General features: G+C 51.4%; 1 protein-coding gene across 4 annotated transcripts in view; it reads left to right on the forward strand.

Moving 5' to 3' along the window:
- The window catches only part of RASGEF1A (RasGEF domain family member 1A), a 759,117-nt gene that overhangs the window by 637,532 nt on the left and 94,808 nt on the right, over nt 1-26,777 (forward strand). The window contains exon 1 of one of the 4 annotated variants that reach the window (XM_075349032.1): nt 20,295-20,376. The exons of the other annotated variants lie outside the window; for them this stretch is intronic. The gene's annotated coding sequence lies outside the window, so the exon portion shown is untranslated. Of the gene's footprint in view, nt 1-20,294; nt 20,377-26,777 lie in introns of those variants that run through there. 4 annotated transcript variants of the gene reach the window in all.

Raw genomic sequence — 26,777 nt, forward strand, 5'->3', positions numbered from 1 at the left:
ATACAGCAAGAACAATTACACTGTAGCTCTTGGTGAATCTCTCCTTAAAGAATGAGCAATAAATGAAATAATGGTGGACTCGGGAGAAGGAATTTCCCACAAAAGTCTGCAGAAATACATTAGCAATTCCTTTGTAACACAATTGATCTCACTATAATCATCAGGTTCTGACATCAGAATGTGAAGTTTATATAAATAATATTTACAGACAAGTAGGAAAATTCCCATTGACGTGAATAATATAGTTAATATTTAATGAGTCTGACAAAAAGACCTGTGACATGATTTACTCTGCCCTTGTAATATATTTTATTTAACACTACTAGGTCTTACATATCGACTGTAACATATGAGTGATGAAGTTTTAATAGGTCCTGATGTTAAAGATTGGAATCCTACATGCCAAACCTTAAAGGGAACCTGACGGCTGACACATGCTTCCAGATCCACGAGCAGCATGTATGAATATATATGTGTATCCACATCCATATATATATCCACACTGGCTGTATGACTGACGGCTTTTAAAATATGTTTTCTCTGAAATGCTGTGGCATGAATTTGTTGCCTAGAGCTATGGGGTACTCGGTCCCGGGCAGTGTACTGCTGGGGAGATGTCACTTGGTGGCCGTTGCCCGGTTCCATGACCCTGGGGACACTTTTTAAAAGTGGTACATTTACAGTGGAGATTAAATGAAGGTTTATAATGTGACACCACTTGCGGGTTGCGGCTATATAGATGGAGCCGCCGCTGCACAGTTTTCACTACAGGGGCTGGTGTTGGTGGCATCCTGGATGTTAGGCCCTCCGCAAGCAGGGCCGGGCCCCAGACGATAGGTGATGTTGATGGGTGTAGAAAGAGGGTAGGCACACAAGGGATTGCAGTATAACTGGTGTCTTTACTCACAGTCCGTTGCAAACTTGTCACCCGAGGAAGGCTGGTCTTGACCGCTGGTTCCCTTAGTCCCAGTGGCGGTTTAGTGACCTGGTGGCTTCTTTCCCCTGCACCTGTCTTTGGTTGGTGGATCCCCGTGGCTTGGAGCGTCTGGGGGGTCCCCTCTTGGCAGTCTCTCAATGGTAGTTTGTATGATGGTAGCGTGAACCCTGTGGGGTCGGAGTCTCTGGTTCTGTTCCCCGGTTCTCCCATTGCTACTGTGTCCAGAACTTCAAGGTCAGTAAGGTCCTTGGTGGTCCCCTCACTGTGCAGATTTTACCAGGTCTGCCTGGAGCGTTTGCATGACCTAGGACCCCCGTTGGTGCTATGGTTTCGGTAGCACTCCACCGTACTCTACCGGCAACCACACGCCTAGGCTCTCAGGTCACTGGCACACTCCTGTCACTGTTTACGCTCGCGCTCTCTCTCTGTTATGTTCTCTCTCTGACTGTCCACTGTCTGCCCCTCCCACCAGGTCGTCTAGTGGACTGGATGGGCTCCACCTCTAGGTGGCCATCCATTAGGTCCAACCCTAGTCTGGCACCAGTCTTCTGGAATTTGGGGAAAAACAGGGCTGGAATGTTTTTGTTGTTAGCGGCACTGGTCTTCTGGATCACTGGGGGTAGGCCATGCATCTGTCGCGGGCGGGGAGGGCGTTGCGCTCACCACACTCGGGTCCGGCGCTGCTGCGGCTGCTGCTCGGTGGCTTGAGCGGTGGGCTGGATCCGGGGACTCGAGCGGCGCTCCTCGCCCGTGAGTGAAAGGGGGTAGTTTGGGTTTGGGGAGTTGGTCCGTGACGCCACCCACGGTTTGTGGTGAGGTTGAGGCACCACCGCTGCTCTGGACGGGGATCCCGGGAGCGATGACAGGGAGCAGCTGAGATGTTTCTTTCCCCTCCGTGGGTAGGGGGATTTGGTGGTCCCGGGGCCCGGTGAGGTGACGGGGGAGGCAGGGTTGGTGAGGTGCAGGGTCGCGGGGGCAGCGCGGTGCCGGACGGCACAGTGGTACTCACTCAGCCAATGATGGATACAAAGTCTCCGGTAAAACAAACGGCTGGATGGACGAGTCCCGCAGCCGTCTGCTGTGGTTGCCCCGGAAGGTTGGTGGTGGCTGCCTTTCCCTGCACCTGTTGTGTATCTTCGGTCCCGATGGCTTCCCACCGGTAACCCGCTCCCCAGCTTGGATATGTGCCGCAGGAGCCCCTTTTGCCCGCAGGCTCTGGCCCTGGGAATTCTAGCCTTGGCGGTAGCTGTATTTCCCTTTCTCGGTTTGGACAGTTGCCTTCAGTCGGGTCTTTGCTGCTAGGAAACCCCGGAGGTTCCGGTCGCTAACGGATTTGACCTGTTTAACGGCGACTCCAAGCCTGGCCGGGGTCCTTAGGCCCTGCCGGTTTGTGCTGGCTTCTCTTCGCTCCCCGGTTCGGTACCGGCAGGCCACCGCCCGTCACCGGTCCTATGGTTCCGCGTTGATCGGCCTCTCCTGCAGACGGCCACCACCGTCTGCCAACCTTGCTCTCGGTGCCCGGGCCACGTACCCGGACACTGTTCTCTTCCACTGCTACCCTCTAACTAACTTCCTTTCCCGCCTCCAGGACTGTGAACTCCACCTGGCTCCACCCCACCTGGTGTGGACATCAGTCCCTGGAGGGAGGCAACAAGGATGTGTGTGACTGATGTGCCTATCTCGGGGTGTGGGGTGTGTTGCTGCAGTACCTGTGACGACCTGGCTTGTCCAGGGCGCCACATTCCCCCTTGGTTAAATGCAGACCGTCCGTGGGCTGCCCGTCCATCACCGGTTTTATTTTGTAAAACTGTAGAAAAAGGTAGATAACATTTAAACAAAGCATTTCTATGTATCTTCCCTTAACGGGAGGCACGGTACTTAAACGTTACTAACAGTAGTTATTTTAATTGCAACATACGGCTTCCGTGCTCTCCCGCCCAAACAACCTGGCCCTGATGCTGCCCCTAAGAAGTGGGCAGCACCCCTTGACCCCAGTCCATATCCAGGCTGCCCGAGCGGGTACGGGTACGGTGTTTCGCACCCTACGGTCTTGTCAGGGGACCCACGTCCATGGGGAACCCCTGATCCCCGGAGGATGGCCACCGGTCCAGGTGGTGACCGGGCCCCAGCCTACTCTGCTGCGGGCCCTTCCTCCAATCTGCCTCTCCGGAGGCGGTAACGGATTTATGCCAAATATTTACATTTCCACTAGTTTGTGGTTGCCCTGCAAGTTCTTGGGCGTGTCCGTAAGTAGTTCCTTACGCACGGTGCAAAGGGTCCCTACGGGGACAACTTGCCGGCAACGGCCAGTTCAATCACGGTTGACAATCAGGTTAACTTCTCGGTTGATTACTTTCATTCATTTACTTAACAACAGTACTGGTGGTCCCAACGGGGACAACTGTGCAACGGAGGGACCGCTGCCTTACTCTGACTCTTCCGCTGAGGTGGCCTCACCCTCCGCTACCAATATTTCAAACATGCGGTGGCAGGCCTGTTGGGAAAGGGGCGCCAGTATCCATTTCCACCAGCGCGCGGGCTATGGAAAGCTACCGGTCCACCGCCGTGGCGAAGGCTCTCATACGCTTCCTCGGACTCTGAAACTGGCTCTGTATCAGGTCTGGAATCATCACTCCTAACCCCCTCACGGTCAGGCGCTCCCTCTAGGGCCAGGCGGACTGCCGGAGCCTTCTTCTCCTCCGCGCCATGTGAGTCGCCACCAGTCGCGGCAGCATCCGGACCCCCGGCACTCAGCACTTCGGGCCAGACCGCTGTAGCACGGGGCAGCAGGTCAGGTAGGTTAGCACTGGGGTGCCCCATGGGTAGTGGCAGGGACGGTACAAGGGCCAGGATCGGACCGGGTATCCCAGCCGCAGCGGCCGGTCCCTGTGGGACATGGAGGCGTGGGTCACTCACCAGCTCTGTCACGTCGGCTCCCATCTCGTGCATCTGGGCAATCGCAACCAGCGCTTCCACCTCGGTGGTCTACTGTTCCTCCAGGAGACGTATCTGATTCCGATGACATTGATTGGACTCAGTTACTCGGGCCCTCATCCACGCCACGGTCCCGGGCGTGGGCTGCTGGGCGCGGGCGGTGCAGGCGGGGTTGACATGGTATCGCAGCTTCAGAGTTCCAGGAACCGGATTGTTGACAGAGTCCTGGCGTCCTTGTTTTCACAGCTGCGGTTTACATGCGGCCGGACGCCATCCGCCCCCCTTGGTCTTTTCTCAGCACCTCCTCTTCAGGGGTGGAGCTTCAGCTTTCGCGCCTCCACCGGTCGAGAAGACGCTCGAGCGGGAAGATCTTCGCGCCCAAGATCGCGGCTTCTGAAATTTTTCAGCCGGACACCACCGGCGGGACACAAGGCGCACTTCTGCCAGCCGGCAGAACGGTAAGATCCTGTTCGTGACGCCAAGTTGTCGCGGACGGGGAGGGCGCTGCGCTCACCACGCTCAGGTCCGGCGCTGCTGCAGCTGCTGCTCGGTGGCTTGAGCGGTGGGCCGGATCCAAGGAATCGAGCGGCGCTCCTCGCCCGTGAGTGAAAGGGGGTAGTTTGGGTTTGGGGAGTTGGTCCGTTACGCCACCCACGGTTTGTGGTGAGGTTGGGGCACCACCGCTGCTCTGGACGGGGATCCCGGGAGCGATGACAGGGAGCAGCCGAGATGTTTCTTTCCCCTCCGTGGGTAGGGGGATTTGGTGGTCCCGGTGAGGTGACGGGGAGGCAGGGTTGGTGAGGTGCAGGGTCGCGGGGGCAGCGCGGTGCCGGACGGCACAGTGGTACTCACTCAGCCAATGATGGATACAGAGTCTCTGGTAAAACAAATGGCTGGATGGACGGGTCCCGCAGCCGGCTGCTGTGGTTGCCCCGGAAGGTTGGTGGTGGCTGCCTTTCCCTGCACCTGTTGTGTATCTTCGGTCCCGATGGCTTCCCACCGGTAACCCGCTCCCCAGCTTGGATATGTGCCGGAGGAGTCCCTTTTGCCCGCAGGCTCTGGCCCTGGGAATTCTAGCCTTGGCGGTAGCTGTATTTCCCTTTCTCGGTTTGGACGGTTGCCTTCAGTCGGGTCTTTGCTGCTAGGAAACCCCGGAGGTTCCGGTCGCTAATGGATTTGACCTGTTTAACGGCGACTCCAAGCCTGGTCGGGGTCCGTAGGCCCTGCCGGTTTGAGCTGGCTTCTCTTCGCTCCCCGGTTCGGTACCGGCGGGCCACCGCCCATCCCCGGTCCTACGGTTCCGCGTTGATCGGCCTCTGCTGCAGACGGCCACCACCGTCTGCCAACCTTGCTCTCGGTGCCCGGGCCACGTACCCGGACACAGTCAGTTTGCTCTTCACTTGCCACTTCACTCCTTCTCCTTCACTCTCCCTCACTGTTCTCTTCCACTGCTACCCTCTAACTAACTTCCTTTCCCGCCTCCAGGACTGTGAACTCCTCGGTGGGTGGAGCCAACCGCCTGGCTCCACCCCACCTGGTGTGGACATCAGCCCCTGGAGGGAGGCAACAAGGATTTGTGTGTGCCTATCTCGGGTTGTGGGCTGTGTTGTTGCAGTACCTGTGACGACCTGGCTTGTCCAGCTGTCAATGCCGGCTCCTGCTCCTTGCACACGTAGCCGGAGTACACATCGGGTAATTAACCCGATGTGTACTGTGGCTAGGAGTGCAGGGAGCAGGGAGCCGGCACTGACAGCTGAGAGTGGCGGACGCTGGTAACGAAGGTAAATATCGGGTAACCAAGGTAAGGGCTTCTTGGTTACTCGCTGTTTACCAGCGTCCGCAGAAGCCGGCTCCTGCTGCCTGCACACGTAGGAGAGTACACATCGGGTAATTAACCCGATGTGTACTGTGGCTAGGTGTGCAGGGAGCCAGCGCTAAGCGGTGTGCGCTGGTAACCAAGGTAAATATCGGGTTGGTTACCCGATATTTACCTTAGTTACCAAGCACAGCATGCTTTCACGTGTAGCGACGCTCCAGTGATCCCTGCCAGGTCAGGCTGCTGGTGGGATCGCTGGAGCGTCGCTTAGTGTGACATCTCACCAGTGACCTCCTAGCAACTTGCCAGCGATCCCTATCAGGTTGTATCGTTGTTGGGATCGCTGGTAAGTTGTTTAGTGTGACTGGGCCTCAAGAGGAGGTAGCCAGATAAGTATAGAAAACAAAGTTCTCTTTGCTTAAAAGGAACCTGTCAGGTGCAATATGCACCCAGAGCCACGAGCAGTTCTGGGTGCATATTGCTAATCCTTGCCCTAACTGTCCCTGTATCTAGTAGCACAGATAAAGAGATTTTTTTTTAAAAAAAGTATTTCTAAAGACCTTTTATCGTATGCTAATGAGGCCAGGGACTAGTCACAAAAGCGTTAGTTCCCTTGGCTAGTCAGCCCACATTGCATGTTAGTACGCCCACAGAGGTGTGCTAACATGCTAATGCTCCCACCTCTGCTGCCACCACTGGTTTTTGGGTCATTGCACATGATCAGAACATCCCCGAACTTTCGGTCATGCGCACTACACCAGTTTGAAGCCGGAATGCGTATGAGGGAAGCACTGGGCAGGCAGTGGTAGTCGTGCTTGCACAGCCGTTTGTTAACCCCATGCCTCCCTGTTGCCACACCATACACAGGAGAACTTCGCAACAGTCCAGGTGACACTATTTTCTTTGTCACAGTAAATAGAGCCGAGACAAGGTTTCTTCTTCCAAACATGTAAACTTTAATACACTTCCACTTCTGCATTACTTCGGTCCACGTCAGACCAGCACCTTTACATATCCCATCAGGGTTCCTTCTACACAGGGCCACACTGGTCAATATGTTACACTGTGTGCCCTGCAACCAGACTACTTGCTGTAATCCCTTACAAGGGCAGCTCCTAATGCAGTTTACCTCTTCTTGTGTTCTCAGCTAGGCAGATCCTTTTTCTTCCTAAGGTTCCCCATGACTGGTCAACACTGGACTCACTCCCACAAAAGTCTCTTTCTAGCAGGTATCATCCACTTGCCTGTATAGTAGATTTCTGTAGCCACTAAAGGTTCTTTGCTGGACTTGCTCCATTTTCTTGACACACACACCCAACAGTTGTTTCCTTTCTAATGGTGTCTACTTCATTGCTCACACACTACATCCTAACTGTCATCCTAAAGGCCCCGTCACACTAAGCAACATCGCTAGCAACATCGCTGCTAACGAACAACTTTTGTGACGTTGCTAGTGATGTCGCTGTGTGTGACATCCAGCAACAACCTGGCCCCTGCTGTGAGGTCGTTGGTTGTTGCTGAATGTCCTGGGCCATTTTTTAGTTGTTGCTGTCCCGCTGTGAAGCGCAGATCGCTGTGTGTGACAGCGAGACAGCAACAACTAAATGTGCAGGCAGCAGGAGCCGGCTTCTGCAGACGCTGGTAACCACAGTAAACATCGGGTAACCAAGAAGCCCTTACCTTGGTTACCCGATATTTACCTTTGTTACCAGCCTCCGCCGCTCTCACTGTCAGTGCCGGCTCCTGCTCTGTGCACATGTAGCTGCAGGACACATCGGGTTAATTAACCCGATGTGTGCTGTAGCTAGGAGAGCAAGGAGCCAGCGCTAAGCATTGTGCGCTGCTCCCTGCTCTGTGCACATGTAGCTGCAGCACACATTGGGTAATTAACCCGATGTGTGCTGTAACTAGGAGAGCAGGGAGCCAGCGCTCAGTGTGCGCTGCTCCCTGCTCTCTGCACGTGTAGCTCCGTGCGCTGGTAACCAAGGTAAATATCGGGTTGGTTACCCGATATTTACCTTAGTTACCAAGCGCAGCATCTTCCACGCGGCGCTGGGGGCTGGTCACTGGTTGCTGGTGAGCTCACCAGCAACTCGTGTAGCGACGCTCCAGCGATCCCTGCCAGGTCAGGTTGCTGGTGGGATTGCTGGAGCGTCGCAGTGTGACATCTCACCAGCAACCTCCTAGCAACTTACCAGCGATCCCTATCGTTGTTGGGATCGCTGTTAAGTTGCTTAGTGTGACTGGACCTTAACACTAATGCAGGCGTCACACGATACGATCTATCGTGTGATCGCACGAGCGTTCGTATCCACCCCCGTCGTTTGTGCGTCACGGGCAAATCGCTGCCCATGTTGCACAAAGTCATTAAACCCCCGTCACACGTACTTACCTGCTGAGCGACGTCGCTGTGGGCGGTGAACATCCACTTCCTGAAGGGAACGTCACACAGCCGCCGGCCGATAGAAGCGGAGGGGCGGAGATGAGCGGGATGTAAACATCCCGCCCACCTTCTTCCTTCAGCATTGCCGGCGGCCGCAGGTAAGCTGCAGTTCATCGTTCCCAGGCTGTCACACGGAGAGATGTGTGCTACCCCGGGTACGATGAACAACCGGCGCAAAGAAAAATAAAACATTTTTTAAAAATAAATGACGTGTAAACGATACACGATTTGTAACCGATTTGCGATCGTTCTGAGACCCTCGTAGGTGTCACACGAAACGACGTCACAAACGATGCCGGATGTGCGTCACAAAAACCGTGACCCCCGACGACATATCGCACGATAGATTTTCTCGTGTGACGCCCAATAACTGATTCACCCTGGTCTCTATCACTGCTCCATATCCCTGTCTGACTAGATATTAACCATGCCCTTTCCAGACAGGAGTATATATGAGTAAAGAGAAAGACGGTGGCTTCCTGTGGTCAGAGGTTAGTACTACAGTCCACAGGGAACACTTGATACCACAGGAAAACATTACAGAAATACAAACATTACTAAAATACGATTGGTGTATTCAAACCAAATCTATTCTGCCTGTGTAACGTTCACAAGAAAAGTGCTGTCACCCGAAATCAGCATGTATGTGCCTCTGTATTATGCAGAAGAGAGCTTCAAGTGTGCTACATGCTATCCTTTGTACCTAAGGGGTGCTTCACACACAGCGAGCTCACTGCCGAGATCGCTGCTGAGTCACGCTTTTTGTGACGCACCAGTGACCTCATTAGCGATCTCGCTGTGTGTGACAATGAGCAGCGATCTGGCCCCTGCTGCGAGATCGCTGCTCGTTACACACAGCCCTGGTTCGTTTTCTTCAAAGGCGCTCTCCCACTGTGACACACAGATCGCTGTGTGTGACAGCGAGAGAGCGACAAATGAAGCGAGCAGGGAGCAGGAGCCGGCGTCTGACAGCTGAGGTAAGCGCTTGTAACCAAGATAAACATCGGGTAACCAAGGTGGTTACCCGATATTTACCTTAGTTACCAGCCTCTGCAGCTCTCACGCTGCCTGTGCTGCCGGCTCCGGCTCTCTGCACATGTAGCTGCTGTACACATCGGGTTAATTAACCCGATGTGTACAGCAGCTAGGAGAGCAAGGAGCCAGCGCTAAGCAGTGTGCGCGGCTCCCTGCTCTCTGCACATGTAGCTGCATTACACATCGGGTTAATTAACCCGATGTGTACTGTAGCTAGGAGAGCAAGGAGCCAGCGCTCCGTGTGCGCGGCTCCCTGCTCCCTGCACACACAGCTAAGCGGTGTGCGCTGGTAACTAATGTAAACATCGGGTAACCATACCCGATGTTTACCTTAGTTACCAGTCTCCGCAGCTTCCAGACGGCGGCTCCGTGCAAGCGCAGCGTCGCTTGCACGTCGCTGCTGGCTGGGGGCTGTTCACTGGTCGCTGGTGAGATCTGTCTGTTTGACAGCTCACCAGCGACCATGTAGCGATGCAGCAGCGATCCTGACCAGGTCAGATTGCTGGTCGGATCGCTGCTGCATCGCTAAGTGTGAAGGTACCCTAAGTTTAATCTTAAGTAAAGAGATCTATGTTATCTACTTGTCTGGCTTCCTCATTTTGGGAACAAAGGGGTTTGATGATATACCAAGTGTGATTGGCCTGAATATGAAGGTATACACAGTAGCCATAGTACCACCATATGCAGAATTCCCAATTTTCTCTAGCGTGCCAGGGTGTTAATGAAACAGAACTTGCCCATGGCTACCGCCCTGAGCCACGTTACATGTCAAATTTGCTAATAATGGATGAATACTGCTTTGAAAATAAGAGCCTCCCATGGTGTACTATGTATAGAATAACATGCGTAAGAATCTGCACTGAGCTGTTTTCTGCTCCAAGGTGGCAAAGTTCAGTAGAGCCTTGAAGGCATGAACATCATAGATTAATGGTTCTTACAGAAGCAGTCACAATGAATGGCGTAGGAGCTAGGACATTTTGTAAAACACCATATTCCAGTAAACATTTTGATACATTTAAGACCAGAGCTGTAATATTTTAGTACTATATAGTTAACACTTATAGTTAACAAAGGATTCCTGTACCCCGTAGAAAGTCGCACATAATGGGGTGCCATTGCTGAAACATGATTATATTAACTTGACAAAAATCTTAACCTTGATATGAAGAGCAAGAACATTAGAGCATGTGCTTAGTAACCAAAGTATGGGGAAACATTAATCCTGTGCTGCTGGGCAGAGCCGGCATCAGCACCCGGCACACCCGGGCTAATGCCGGGGCGCTGCACCGCTGGGGGGGCTAACTCACCATCAGCAGTGGTGGGGATGTATCACGGGGCCCCCAGGCCGAGTTCCAGGCACCGCAGTGCTTGGGCGGCAGCCGCACTTTCCTACACGGAGCATGTCACTGCTGAGCGCCTCATCCAGGGCATTGAAGTTCATCTTTGGGCGGAGCTAGCACGCAGTGTGCTAAACTCCCATCCACAGATGAAGAGAAGGTACCTGGAAGGAGCCCAAACACCAGGGGTGGGGAACCTCTGGCCAATGGTGACCTTTTCTTCGGCCCCCGGGCAAATTCCCGGGGGCGGCAGTGCTCGGGCCGCCGGCCCTTTAAATCTTCACCATTAGGCTTTCTTGCTGGCAAGTGCGAGCGTGCTCAGGACTTACTTTGTGGGCGGTTTTAGCGCTCTGCGCTTCCGTCCCACAGCAGCTTCACCGCTTCCAGCATTGTGTGCCTGCTCTACGATGCTATGTGCCCACTCTCCGATGCTGTGTCCCCACTCTCCGATGCTGCGTCCCCACTCTCCGATGATGTGTCCCCACTCTCCGATGCTGTGTACCCACTCTCCGGTGCAGTGTGCTCCCTACAGTGCTGTGTCTAGCTCCCAGTGCTGTGTGCAGCCTCACCAGTGATGTGTATCACCCCCAGTGTTGTGTTCCCTCCAATGCTATGTAACATCCTCAGTGCTCTGTATCCCCTAGTGATGTCTGTGCTCCACAAGTGCTGTCCATGCCCCCAGTCTCCTCCCAGTGATGTCTGTGCTCCCCCTTAGTGATGTCTGTGCCTCCTTAGTGATGTCTGTGCCCCCCCTTAGTGATGACTGTGCCCCCCTTAGTGATGTCTGTGTCCCCGTTAGTGATGTCTGTGCCCCCTCTTAGTGATGTATGTGTGCCCCCCTAGTGATGTCTCTGTGCCCCCCAGTGATGTCTGTGTGCCCCTCTCCCTAGTGATGCCTGTGGCTGCCCAATACTGTCTGTGCCCCCCTAGTGAAGTCTGTGCCCACCTAGTGATGTCCGAGCCCCCCTAGTGCTCTCTGTGCCACCCTAGTGATGTCTGCTCCTCGAATAATGTCTGTGCCCCACAGCAATGCTTATGCCTCCCAGTGACCTAGTGATGTCTGTTCCCCAACCCCTCCTGTCATGTATATGCCCCCAGCATTTCCTGTGATGTGTATGCACTAGCCACCCCTATCATATGCTCCCAGCCTCTCCTGTCATGTCTATGCCCCAGCATCTTCTGTTATGTATATGCCCCCAGCGTCTCCTGTTATGTGTATGCCCCAGCATCTCCTGTGAAATATACATCATTTTGGAGATGCTAGGGGCATATATATCACAGGAGGGGATAAAGCATATACATCACATTGGAGACACTGGGGCCATTTATATCACAGGAGAGGCTATGGCATATACATCACAGGAGAGGCTGTGGGCATATATATCACAGGAGGGGCTGGGGGCATATATCACAGGAAGGGCTTGTGGCATATACATCACAGGAGGGGATGGGAATATACATCACAGGAAGGGCTGGGGGCATATACATCACAGGAGTGGCTGAGAGCATATACTTCACAGGAGGGGCTAGGAGCATATACCTCAAAGGAGGGTCTGGGAGCATATACCTCACAGGAGGGGCTGGAAGCATATACATCAAAGGAGCCCCTCATGTGATGTATGGGAGCCCAGTGTCTCCTGTGATTATGTTTCTCCTGTGATGTATATACAATAGTCCCAGCATTTCCTATGTGATGTATCTACAGCAGTCCCAGCATCTCCTATGTGATGTATGTGTCTCCTGTGATTTATATACAGCAGTCCCTGAGTCTGGTATGTAATGTATATGGTCTACCAATCTTATTATCACAAAGAGTTGACTGCACTCCAGACCAAGACAAACCTGGAAAAGCAGTTGTGAGAAGCAACATAAGTATCTCCGAACATCACAGCCACACAAAAGAGAAGCAGCTCCAACCACCACAGTAGGGATGAGTTAATTAATTGTTTGATCAAATATAGCTGGTTCATTTTCACATTGATAATTTTGTGTGGCCCCGAAGGTTGGCAGAAATTTCCAAATGGCCCTTGGCAGAAAAAAGGTTCCCCACACCTGCCATACACTCTAGCATCTACCATGAAGAGAGGAGCCGCAGCACCAACATCCTGCCAAGCTGTATGTCCCCACAGAACTGTCTCCTGACCCCAGTGCTGTATACCCTCCAGAACTGTCCCCTGACTCCGGTGCTGTATACCCTTCAGAACTGTGTGTCTTCTGACCCCAGTGCTGTATAGCCACCCAGAGCTGTCTGTCCCCTGACCCCAGTACTGCATATGGCCAGAAATGTATACCCCACCAGAACTGTCGGTCCTCTGACCCCAGTGCTGTATACCCCCAGAACTGTCTGCTCCCACCCAGTGCTGTATACCCTCCAGAGCTGTATGTTCCCCCACCCCAGTGCAGTATATCCCCCCAGAGCTGTATGTCCCCCCCGTCCCAGTGCTGTATATCCCCCAGAGCTGTATGTCCCCCTCTAGAGATTTATGTCCCCCTATTGCTGTATACCCCAGCGTCTCCTCTAATGTATGTACAGTAGTGTCAGTGTGCACCATGCGTGGTCATGTCTGTTAGTCATGGCCACCAATAAGCACTGCACAGCCACATGCCAGAGCTGGATGGCCGGCAAGTGGGGGAGGTGAGTGAGGCTGCTGCCAACTTCCCCATATTAAAAAATAACTCTAATTTGTCTGTATGTGTGTAGCGCCCCATGGGGCAGGTAGTTAACCTACTCATTGCCATCTGTTTAGGGTCGGGTCAGGCAATGTCACGGGTGGCCTTGCCCAATACTGTTGCCCCGAGGCATACAGTAAATGGTGGGCAAACATGTGATATGCGGCCAGAGAGTAGCCACCGCTGCAGAATTCCTCACCGGGGCAGGTGTTATGGCAGCTGGGATCATGTCGCTCCCCACAGGTGGAGCGAGCCCCAGGTGGATGACGGGGGTTGGCAGTCCCTTGGAAGCTCCGGAGCGCAGGGCGATGGCGTCGCTAATCAGAGTCTGAATCAGCAACTGCGGTTCCAGGTTCTTTTTACTCACTGATTTAAAGCTGCACCCAGGTGCTGGTCTTTGCCGTTGTGGGCTCTGTCAATCCCAAGCAAGTGAGGGGCCGGAGAAAGAGAGAGAGTGTCCTTTCTTTAGGGTGTTCCCCGTGGAAGATAGGAACCCTGGCTGAGCTCCTGCTCCAAGCCCCGGGCCCTGTGCAGATCAAAGAGTTCCAGGAGTGTCTTGTCAGAACTATGGTCCCGACTTGTCTGATTGTGTAAGTGTGTTGCGCCTACTTCTCCCCCAATGGTGCCTGCCCCCTGACGGTTGCCCTAGCGACTGGAAAGTCCCATGTCTCTGAATGGCCACCCCCCCGTCTGCTCCAAGATAGCTCCCCAGTGGGAAGCACCTGACTGTATGTAAGGTGAAATGTGGAAACACCAATGATTAACCCCCACCCATACCTTAGATGGATACCGCACGTTAACTGAGGTGCAGTACCCTGTGGCGACCAGAGCCTCAGGGGCGCCACATGTGCATGTATGATGTGTGTATCTATGTATGTCAGTGTGTTTGACTGTGTCTATTTAGATGTATTTTTGTGCATTTCTCTTTAAATATGTATATGCACGTATGCCTGTATGTGTGTGTCTGCGTGTAGATTCGGCCCACTGAGATTCTTTCACCCGGGGCCCACAAAAACCTGGAGCTGGCCCTTCTGCTGGGGGTATGCTCTGCACAACATAGTATATTCTTACTTCACCTGCAGACAAAAGGGCTGTAAAAGCTTTGAAAATGACACAAAATGATTGCACAAGAAGTTCTGCAAAACCTTTTCTCCTTTTGGTGGGTTTTTTTTTGCCAGCTTGACTTAGGTCCACAAATATGGCCAGGGCTAAGGTGAAGGTGCTTCAAGGCACACCTGACAGGCAAATTCCTGAAAAAATGTGTGCGCTCTGTATGCAAATAATGCATCTCCATGCCTTGCGCTTCTATATCCAATCTGGCTGTGGGGGAAAAAGACTGTCCACCAGCATCAGATCATTAGGTAGACTAACACATTGCTATACACTTTGAACACCTGGTGGCACCATAATATGTGGATAAATGTCCTGTTTATCACATCATTTTCCTAACAGAAGTATAAAAGCAATCATTTTCTATTACCGATATATTCACTGTAATACTGTGATGGTGAACTATCATAGTATCATAGTATCATAGTTTTTAAGGTTGAAGGGAGACTCTAAGTCCATCTAGTTCAACCTGTAGCCTAACATGTTGATCCAGAGGAAGGCAAAAAAACCCCCAATGTGGCAAACAAGTTCCAATGGGGAAAAAATGTCCTTCCTGACTCCACATCCGGCAATCAGACTAGTTCCCTGGATCAATACCCTGTCATAAAATCTAATATACATAACTGGTAATATTACATTTTTCAAGAAAGGCGTCCAGGCTCTGCTTAAATGTTAGTAGTGAATCACTCATTACAACATCATGTGGCAGAGAGTTCCATAGTCTCACTGCTCGTACAGTAAAGAATCCTCGTCTGTGATTATGATTAAACCTTCTTTCCTCAAGACGTAGTGGATGCCCCCGTGTTCCAGTCGCAGGCCTTGGTGTAAAAAGATCTTTGGAAAGGTCTCTGTACTGTCCCCTCATATATTTATACATTGTGATTAGATCCCCCCTAAGCCTTCGTTTTTCCAAACTAAATAACCCCAAGTTTAATAACCTGTCTTGGTATTGCAGCCCACCCATTCCTCTAATAATCTTGGTCGCTCTTCTCCGCACCCTCTCCAGTTCAGCTATGTCCTTCTTATATATCGGTGACCAGAATTGTACACAGTATTCTAAGTGTGGTCGCACTAGTGACTTGTACAGAGGTAGAACTATATTTTTTTCATGAACACTTATACCTCTTTTAATACATCCCATTATTTTATTAGCCCTGGCAGAAGCTGCCTGACACTGTCCACTAAAGTGAAGTTTACCATCCACCAATACACCCAAGTCTTTTTCTGTGTCTGTTTTACCCAGTGTTCTACGATTAAGTACATAATCATAAATGTTATTTCCTCTACCCAAGTGCATGACCTTACATTTATCTACATTAAACTTCAATTGCCACTTCTCAGCCCAATCCTCCAATTTACATAAATCTCCCTGTAATATAAAATTATCCTCCTCTGTATTGATTACCCTGCAGAGTTTAGTATCATCTGCAAATATTGAAATTCTACTCCGCATGCCCCCAACAAGGTCATTTATAAATATGTTGAAAAGAAGTGGGCCCAATACTGACCCCTGTGGTACCCCACTATGAACTGAGACCCAGTCCGAGTACGTACCATTAATAACCACCCTTTGTTTCCTATCACTTAGCCAGTTTTTAACCCAGTTACACATATTTTCCCCTATCCCCATTATTCTCATTTTATGTACCAACCTTTTGTGTGGCACCGTATCAAAAGCTTTTGAAAAGTCCATATACACAACATCCACTGCATTTCCCTGGTCCAGACTTGAACTTACCTCTTCATAGAAGCTGATCAAATTAGTTTGACAGGATCGATCCCTCATAAACCCATGTTGATACTCTGTCATAAGGTTATTTTTCTTGAGATACTCCAATATAGCATCTCTCAAGAAACCCTCAAGGATTTTACCAACCGTAGAGGTTAAACTTACCGGCCTATAATTTCCCGGCTCAGTTTTTGTCCCCTTTTTGAATATTGGCACCACATTTGCTATGCGCCAGTCCTGCGGTACCGACCCTGTTATTAAGGAATCTGAGAAGATTAAAAATAATGGTCTATCTATCACAGAACTCAATTCCTGTAGTACTCTGGGGTGTATGCCATCCGGGCCCGGAGATTTGTCAACCTTAGTGATTTCGAGGCGGCGGCGTACTTCCTGCTGGGTTAAGCAGGTAATATTCAAGTGTGAATTTATGGTATCACTGGTCATGTCATCTGCCATGGCATTTTCTTGTATAAAAACCGTAGAAAAAAAGTCATTCAGCAGGTTGGCTTTACCCTCATCCCCTTCCACCATTTCACCAAGACTATTTTTAAGGGGGCCAACACTATCGCTTTTCAGTTTTTTACTGTTTATGTAGTTAAAGAATATTTTAGGATTATTTTTACTTTCTCTCGCAATGAGTCTCTCTGTCTCAAACTTAGCTAACTTAATTTGCTTTTTACATATTTTATTTAATTTTCTATAATTATATAATGCCTCATCACTACCTACCCTCTTTAATTCTTTTAAGGCTTTCTGTTTTTCTTTTATTGCTTCCCTTACAGCTCTATTTAGCCATAGGGGTTTCCTCCTATTTCTAGCATGTTTGTTCCCATAGGGTATATTTTCTGCACAAGCCCTATTCAGGATGCTCATAAAAGTCTCCCATTTGCTTTGTGTACTTTTATTACTTAGTACATCATCCCAGTTTATTGCACTAAGATCATCTCTCAACCGTTTAAAATTTGCTTTCCTGAAGTTTAGTGTCCTTGTAGCCCCTCTACTAGACCTCTTACTAAAGAATACATGAAAACTTATTATTTTGTGATCACTATTCCCCAAGTAACCCCCAACTTGTATATTTGATATGCGGTCTGGCCTATTGGTTAGTACAAGGTCTAGTAGTGCTCCCCCTCTTGTGGGGTCCTGTACCATTTGTGAAAGGTAATTATCTTTCATTGTTATCAAAAATCTATTTCCTTTGCTGGAACTGCAAGTTTCTGTTCCCCAATTTATATCAGGATAGTTAAAGTCCCCCATAATAATTACCTCTCCGAGACTCGCTGCTTTATCAATTTGCTTTATGAGGAGATTCTCTACCTCTTCCATAATATTCGGCGTCTTATAACACACCCCTATCAGTATTTTATTATTCATTCTCCCCCCCCTTATCTCCACCCATAGGGACTCTACATTCTCAGTACCCTCACATATGTTGTCACGCAGGATGGGTTTTAAGGATGATTTTACATATAGACACACACCTCCCCCTCGCTTATTTGTACGGTCATTCCTGAATAGGCTATAACCCTGTAAATTAACAGCCCAGTCATAGCTCTCATCCAGCCATGTCTCTGATATCCCCACTATATCATAATTTTCTTCCAACAATATTAATTCTAATTCCTCCACCTTATTTGTGAGGCTTCGGGCATTAGTGTACATGCACGTTACGTATGACTCTGTACCTGTATTCCTGCTTACTGTATTAACTGTCCTAACCCTTCCCCCCGTACCACCCCCAATTTCATTACTTGTGCCCTGGTCACTATCTGCACTACATTCCCCTTCTATAAAGTGAATACCCTCGCCCCCCATTCCTAGTTTAAACACTCCTCCAACCTTCTAGCCATTTTCTGCCCCAGCAGAGCTGCACCTTCCCCATTAAGATGCAGCCCATCCCTAGCATAGAATCTGTAGCCAACTGAAAAGTCGGCCCAATTCTCCAGGAACCCAAAACCCTCTTTCCTACACCAATTCCTAAGCCACCTGTTAACCTCCCTGATCTCCCTTTGCCTCTCTAGTGGCAAAACTGGACATGGAAACTTGGCAGATCTTAATGGTTTTTCCACAGACAGATTTTGCACAAGCCATTCCATTAAGCACCCTTCAGAGGTTCCCTGGTGTTTCTCCTTTAATTTGTTTACAAGAATCTGGACTTAAAATAGGGTTGCATCCAGAAAATAGTTGCTGACCGATGAAGCGACCTGGCAGAGGATAGCCGACTTGCCGGGTCAAAACCAGAAAGGGAAGATACAAGATAAAATATGTAGAGATGAGCGAACCCAAAGTTCGGTGTTCATACCGAACACAGACTTTATAAAAAAACAGAGTTTGAGTTCGGAGTTCGGGTGCTTTATGTATGGACACCACTCGCGCAAGCATGGTTGTACTCAGGTATGCTCGGGGCACAGCCCAGTGCGAGCCGCTTGCAGTGTTTGAATGGCTCACACAGGGGTAAAAAACAGTGTTATTGGATAAAAATTCCATCCACCGTCCCCCTTAAGTGTGCTGTTTATGATTGGCTGCATGTGGGCAGATAGCCGAACTGCCCAATCAGTATCTGACATTGGGGTTCAGGTAAAGCCCGAGTCCCAAACCTAGCTTTATCGAATGTCCGGATGAACCCGCCAAACCGAACTTCCATGGGTCTGCTCATCTCTAAAAATAAGATAGCATGGACAAGGTCAGGGAGGTTGTCAAGGTGAGAAACAAAAATATAGAGTCAGATTGAGAATCATCAGGCAGGCAGAAGGTAAAGGATGGAAGAGGAGATGGAGCTGTGGTGGACGGGGAGCCGGGATTAGGTGAGTATAAACTCCTTTTAATTTTCTATTATTTTACATTTAATACAATGTAGTCTATTATACCAAGCACCTGTGCGGACAAAAAGGGATGTCTATGGAGACAAGGAGCTGCTATGGGGACATTACAAAAAGGGGCTGGCTATTGGGACATAAGGGTCTCTCTATGGGGACATAATAGGCTGAAGAGGGGCATAAGGGACTCTTATGGGGACATTACAAGAAGGGGATGCTATGGGGCATAAGGAGCTCCTATGGGGGCATTACAAAAAAGGGCTGGCTATGGGAACATAAGGGTCTGTTATGGGGACATTACAAAGAGCCTCTGGCTGTGGGGACATAAGAGGCTGCTTTTAGAGACATTACAAGAGGGGGATAGCTATGGGGACATAAGGGTCTGTCTATGTTGACAAAAGGGGCTGGTTATGGGGACATTACAAGAGGGGCTGGCTATAGGGACATAAGAGGCTGCTATGGGGACATTACAAGAGGGGCTGGCTATGGGGCATAAGAGGCTGGCTAAGAAGACATAAGGAGTTGGCTATGGGGACATTAAAATAAGAGACTGACTGTGGGAACATTACAAGAGGGGGTTGGCCATAGGGACTTTACAAGAGGGTCTGTGGAGATATGACAAGTGGGTAACCATACTGTATTGGGTGCTGTTGGGGACCTTATGTTGAGGGCTGTGGTTACTATACTGTAAAAAGGGCTATGTAGGACATTTTCTGTATATTGTGGTTGTGGTAGATAGCCTACTGTGTGTGGTGCTGTGGGGCCATCATACTGCATGAGGGGCTGTGATAGACATCATAGTGTATATTGGAGGCTATTGTAGATATTATACTATATACTGTGGGACTATGGTGGATATCATTCTGTGTGGGGGACATTATACTGTATATAAGTGGCCTTTATACTGTATCGGTGACCTGGGGTATCATAATACTCTATGGTGTGATGTGGGGACCATCATACTATTTAATGGGCGGTTGTGGTGGACATCATACTACATGGGAGGCTGTGAAGGTGGAGAGCACAATGTGGTGGGCAAGATGAGGAGATAGTGTGACAAAGGGTCATAGTAGGAATATGGACAGGGAACAGCGTGAATTGGGTTCAATATGGAGAGAGATTAGCATGCTGGAAGACAGTGTGGAGCTATAGAGAGTGTAAGGAAAAACAGTGGAGAGGGAATAGCCATGTATAGGCCATGGTTCATAGGGGAAGACTGTGTGCTGGTTATAGCTGATAATGGCAGACAGGATGCTGTTATACCTCATTTAGCCGGACAGTGTGGTGGCTGTAGCTCATTAGAGTAGACAGTGTGGAGACTATATAGCATAAGAGGCTAATTTATGTCATACTATGTACAAATATATTTATGCAGAGGGCATTTTAATAACATTCTTATTTTTAAAGGCAACTGTGTCTGTGTATGTGTGTGCTGCAGGAGACCGGAGAAGAGGGAAGTCTGCAGAGAAGAGCTGTGGATGTGAAAAGTCACCTTGGCATCTGAACAAGATGGAGATGAAAAGAAATAATCTACTCAACCATAGAAAATGTAAGGTACCTGTATGTAAATGTTTACGTGTTGTTATTGACAATGTCTCATTAGTACTGTGGTTCCTATATGGCCCACAGTCTGATAATTACTTATAACAACAACTCCCAACATCTCCATACTACTGTTAAGGACATACTGGGAGTTGTAGGTTCATGAGGTGCAAATGTATGTGGGGCTGATTTGACTTTACAATTGATTGCTGTACTACATTTGGTGATGAATTCATGTACTGATGGTAGTTCTAGTGATGTATTCATGTACTGATGATGGTACAGGTGTTGTATTTACTTACAGACAGTGCTTCTTGTGATGTATTCATGTACTGATGGAGGTTCTGGTGATACATTAATGTACTGATAGTTGTTCTGGTGAAATATAGGATGTCAAGAATGAATATAGCTATTTTTCCCTGGTAATGTGTAAATGGTTTGCAATCAAAGACAGCCCGGACTGCTGCCCCAAAGGGGCTCAAGGAAGGGCAACATGACTAAGAGGGATGCTTGGCCAGAGGGTGTAGCAAAGGGTTAAGGTGAGCTATTTTGGGCGGGAAACCAGGAGGTGGGGCTACTGGAGTTATAGGGACATTTGATTGGTTAGGGGTAGGTCAGTGTGGGTTAGTATATATAGGGCAGACTGTTGGGGGGTTGGTCATTCGGCACCTGGAAGAAGTCTGGAATCGATGGTCCGGTGACGTCGGCGGCGCTGAAGATGGGACCCATCTGCCTCCGAAGCGGCAGCGACTCCTGAGCGCCTCAGCCCTGGGATGACTGCGAGGAGCCGGCGATGGGAGAGGAGCCCCAGCGGATGATCCACGGCAGCGGTGGCGGCGGCGGATCCAGGAGACGGGACATCGCGGGGCCTGGGCCGGAAGTCGGGCGCAGGCTGAAAGGCTGCGGGGCGGTGAGTGCTGTAGCCGGCTCCCCTCCATTTCCGGGTCGCAGTGGCCAGTGGTGACGTGCATGTTGCGGCTGCGTGACACGGCGCGGTCACCTGACCCGATGCGGTCGCCTGACCCGCTGCGCTCACCCGACCCGCTGCGCTCACGCGACCCGCTGGGCTTCCCCGATCTGCTGGGCTCACCTGAGGCGCTGCGGTCGCGTGGGGCCGGCGCGGTCGCATGGGGGCGGCGCGGTCATGTGGGCCGCAGCGGTCACGTGGGGCCGGCGCGATCGCATGCTCTTACGTCACGTCACATGGCGTCCTGACGTCACGGTCGCATGGCTCGGCGGTGCGGTCATGTGACCGGGCGCTGAACCCGGAAGTGCGGCCAGAGCCCAGCAGGACCCTCCGGCGGCAGCAGCAGTGCTCTGGGCGGCAGCGGCACCGGCACCGAGGATGTCTGCGGGAGGCGGCGACGCAGTGAGTGCAGCGACTAGGGGGTGAGTGACTTCACCGCCCTTCGCTGTTGCGGCGCGGGGTCGGCATGGTGACGAGGGCGGCGCGGCCACGTGACCCGCGGCGCGGTCATGTGGTCCGGCGTCGCAATCACTTGGCCCCGGCGTCCGGATGAAGTGGTCACGTGGCCCGGCGGTGCGGTCATGTGACCGGATGGCGGACCCAGAAATGCGGCCTGCGTGTCCACGCAGGGCCGGTGTGCGATCCCGGGCAGCGGCGAGGACGTTGGGGGAGGCGACGCCGGGGAGACTACAGCGACGAGGCGGGAGTGACGTCATCGCCTTCTCTGGTGCGGCGCAGGGTCGGCAGGGTGATGTGGCCGGCGCGGCCACGTGACCGGCGGCGCGGTCATGTGGTCCGGCGTCGCAATCACCTGGCCCTGGCGTCCGGATGAGGTGGTCGCGTGGCCCGGCGGTGCGGTCATGTGATCGGACGGCGAACCCGGAAGTGCGGCCTGCGTGTCCACGCAGGGCCGGTGTGCGATCCCGGGCAGCAGCAGCAAGGATGCCAAGGAGAGGACAGCGACGAGGCGGTGAGTGACGTCATCGCCTTTTTCTGTTGCGGCGCGGGGTCGGCATGGTGAGGTGGCTGGCGCGGCCACGTGACCCGCGGCGCGGTTATGTGGTCTGGCGTTGCAATCACTTGGCCCCGGCGTCCGGAGGAGGTGAACCTGCGGGGCTGTCATGTGACCGGACGGCGACCCCGTAGATGCGGCCTGCGCGTCCACGCAGGGCCGGTGCGTGCTCCCGGGCAGCGGCTGCGGCCTGCGCAGTAGTGCAGGGCCGGTGTAGGATCCTGGACAGCGGCGATCGTTGCAGACGACGGAGAGACGCATGACGGAGGAGCGGCCGGAGCTGCTTAAATACTGCTCTGGGTCGGCAACATCTTGAAGTTGGCTTCCAGCCTGGGCAGCCGGTCGACCTTGCCGGTGACGCTGGTGAGGTCCCGGGGCCTGGGGCTGCTCGGCGCGGAGGATCATTGACGGCTGTTCCGGGGACACCTTGGAGTCAGCCTGGTAAGATTATGGTTCACTTGCACCTCGTACTCTGTTTATTGATTAGGTGGGGGGGGTTGGGTATGCAGCATACTTGGGGTTTGTGTTTGATAGTAGTGGGGGAGTTTGGTTTAAAGGTCTTGGTTCTGGGAGGTTGTAGTTGATTTCAAATTGTCAGCCCTGCAGCGAGTTCAGGTGCTGAGTGGCATTCTGCCTTTTGGCAAGTAGCGCTGGGGTGCTGGGGTTAACTATAGTGTTATGGTTGTCGGGTAGTCAGTCGCGCTTTGGTACGGGCATTGTGGCCTGGCTTGGTATGGGGAACGGTTGTAAGCCTTGCAGGATTGTTTGGTGGTCCGATGCTTGCGGGTCGTCCAGGACAAGGGCCTGGAGCTCAGGGTGGTTTCCTGGATGTTGAATGGGAGTAGTTGTGGGGATTATGGAGGTTATTGCATTTTTTTTTTTTTTTTTTTTTTTTTTTTTTGGGGGTCGGGGGTGTATACGCCGACGGTTTAATGTCATGTGGGTTAGCCGCGGTCGTTGGGATTGTTGCATTAGTCTAATTTTATGGCAGTGGTGGACCCGGCAGTTGCTTCGGTAAGGTCCAGGTGCGATGATTTCAGATGAAGTTCATAAAAAAAAAAAAAAAAGGATATGTATGTGTATACATGTATATACTCCCCGCGGCATCGATAGAGGCATGGAGGGGTAGTATTTCTCTGTTTGGAGCTACCACGGGTGGCACACAAGTGTTTTTGTTTATTGAAGCAGTGGGGGCCCGTTGTTGCAGGCTGCAGAGGAGTGAGCCTAGCCGGTCGGGGTTTATGAGGAGTCCCCTTCTAGTGACTGTTGGGTTGCCTCACAGTAGAGACTAGCTGGGTTGTGAGGGGTCATAGCGTGTCTTATCTTAATACTGTTCATTGGTACATTTCCGGGGTTAGGGGCCTGCCCAGTTCTTGACAGTAGGAACAGTGGCATGGCAGTGTGCGCTGGTTGAGTTATCCTCTCGATAAGGTAATAGTTCCACTGTTTTCAGTTTTGGAGTGGTTCGAGCTTTCCCTGGTACAGTTTTGCGGATGGATACAGCATGGGGTGGATTCCGGCTTGCTCAGAGTCGGGTAATTTTCAGTCGTCTTAGAGGTTGTTTGGCTGTTCCGGGTTTCATAACAGAGTGCGGCCTGGCCGAACCCCCCTATGGTTTTATGTCTGGCTGGCTTTGGAACCAGCGGGGGGCTTCTTCCGGGCCGCCCAAGCTATGGTGCAATATTGCATGGGTTTTGCTACACCAGTTGGGGTGTGACCGTTTTGGCAACCGTGGGCGGGCATTAGAGTAAAGCCCGCTCGCATGGAAGGTTTCAGCCCGATCGGCGGTATACGTGGCGGCGCAGCCCATGGTTTCGTGTTTTCAGCAGCATGATAGTTTCGGGCATGGTGTGCAGTCCTTGGGGATTAGCGGGCGCTGCTGGCAGGCTTCTTTCTGGGCAGGGATTTCTCGCCGGCGGGCATATGCACTGGCAGTGTTTCACATTGATCTTTGTTGGTATATGAGTGAGCAAAGTGGAAGGCATATTGCGGGTTCTGGAATTTGTAAGGTTTAGCTAAGGGGGTGGAAGGTTATCATTCCACGAGGACCGGGGTTCCAACGGTCATGGCGGGATATTGTTTGGGTTTTCCAGGTCGGTTTAAGATATTACAGCATTTTGTTGCGGCTGGGATCATGGCTCCTCTCAATAGCAGGTGTGTTTGGATTGTTTCCTTGTGGTGTAACAACTGACGTTAGTGAGAGGTGACGGGATTTGCACATCGGCAGAGGATAATTTGGGTCGGGCCTGTTATCCAATGCTGCATGGGTTATTCGTACCACTGGATGCTGCGGGTGCCTGAGCTTTTAAGGCATGGGACCGACGTCCGGGATGTTAATGTGGGCTTTTCGTGCCATGGGGACACATTCTACTCGAGACACAACATGGGTTTGTCTTGGGGGGGACTGTCTGGGAATCCAGTATGTCATGGTGTGGCTGGTTGCCAACGTCAGCTTATCAGACCTTGTGCATATTGGGTTTTGTATGCCAGGTTTAGGCACTGAGGGGTTTTGCAGTTAGTATTGTTTCGAGGATTGGATGGCAGCCGTGTGCAACAGGCCATTTGCCAGGCACAGGTTTTCTTTACACAGGTGGGACTGATGGTCGTAAAGTGACAGGTATGACGGACGGCTGCCAGCGAGGGATCTTGGTGCTGAATGAGTTGGGGGTGAGAAGCTTGATTCAGCTCCTTAGTTCGGAATTGTCGGGGGGTTCTGGATTTCTTTGCGGTAAGAGACAGTGTTGGCGAATTACGGCTGTCGTTGTAATTTTCAATTGGCTGGGGGGACACGTACAGGGTTCAATTAGCGGAAGCAAGGATCCTTTGGATCGCATGAAAAGTCTTATCGCTGTCTGGCGATTTTATGAGTGTTCCACAGGTGGGCTTTACAGCGGTAATTTTAGGGTACAGGCTAATGACCTATTCAGTTTGTGGAAAGAGGTCTGTTGTTCATTTGGTGTTCGGGTCTGTTGTCAGGCATCATATTAACCGAGGGTATTCCATGCAGCAGTTTGCACCACAGGCCTGATTGGTTCATGTTTGGGCAGTACTCGAGCGGTGCGGCGCCCTGGTCTGTTGGAAGTTTTGGACCTTCTTTGGGGGTACAGATGTTTGATCAGCGGTAATGTATAGGGGTTCAGTTTGGTTGGATGGGCTTCAGTGTTGGCTCTGGGACATTTAGGATGTTTTAACGGTTTGCGTTTGGGACGGCCATGTAGTCGGATATTTAAGGACTGTTCTGTCCCAGCAGAAGGAGCGACCACGGTTTTTTGGTGCGGCATCCGGGCGGAAGGGAATTGGGCACCATGCTGTCAAGGGGCCTGTTTTGTGACACCAGGCATGACCGCCTTGGGCCTGTGTCTGTCCGTCACAGTGTTAGTGCCCATGTGGTCACTTGTAGGGTGTCACAGCTTATTTAGGGACATCTTGGTTGGTTGACAAAGTGTGTTTCCACAAGGGGGTCAGAGATTAAGTGAACCCTGTGGGTTCCCAGTTGGTTACATCAAGGTAGGCTGGCTTGGTTCAATTGTCAGTTTGTCTATATTTTCGAAGATGCCTGCAGTGTGGCGGTCTCAACGAAGCAGAGTTCGCGTCCAATCCTTTCGGGATAGGGCCGGCGTCTCGTGCTTTTCGTTGGGGACTGGTCGCGCAGGCTGTTTTGGGCAGATGCTGGGGCCGGCTGGGTACCGGGTTTTATGTGCAGCTGGCCATGTGAGGGAAGATGGTCCTAGGGCAGGGGAGCCTTGGAGTCTCCAGTCAATTTTGGAAGTTTAATGGGGTGGTTTTCATCTGGATGGTGGAGACAGCCAGGTATTGGTTAAAGGAACCGTGGAGTTGGCCCTGGATGGTCTTTGGTGGCGGGACTCGCACGTACAAGGTGTCATACGTGCTCGTTGTGGCGGAAAGGAGGGGGGTATTTGAAGTCGGTGGATTGCACAAAGAGCGGGGGGGAACCCAGTGCAGGAGCGGGTTACCCCTGGTGGTGCAATTGTGTGTTGGTTAAGGTGGGTCCCTGTTGTGCTGGGTCACAGCGGGACATGTTAACGTGGGACCCTGCTGTGCTGGGTCACAGCGGGGCATGTTAATGTGGGTCCCTGCTGGGCTCGGTCCCAGCAGGGCAGTGGTTGGGCAACACTCGGCTGGGTGTCCTCGAGTCGGTGTGTTGCGGCTGAGGGCACATGGTGGAGCTGATGTTGCAATCATGTACAATGGTACTCTTCAATTACCCCCCCTCCTTTGCTGGTGGTTATGTTTTATTGAATTATTTACTATGTTATGGTTAAAGCGTTATTATTTTGGTGATAATAAACGGGGCTGCTGTGGCCTTTACATCCAATGTCACGTAGTCCGTGTCTTATTTTAGGTTAAGAGGTCAAAGGAGGTAAGGCCGTCAGTCAGACATTCCATAGTCAAGACAGCCCGGACTGCT

The sequence above is a fragment of the Anomaloglossus baeobatrachus genome, chromosome 5, assembly GCF_048569485.1.
Source record: "Anomaloglossus baeobatrachus isolate aAnoBae1 chromosome 5, aAnoBae1.hap1, whole genome shotgun sequence".
NCBI classification, from domain to species: Eukaryota; Metazoa; Chordata; class Amphibia; order Anura; family Aromobatidae; genus Anomaloglossus; species Anomaloglossus baeobatrachus.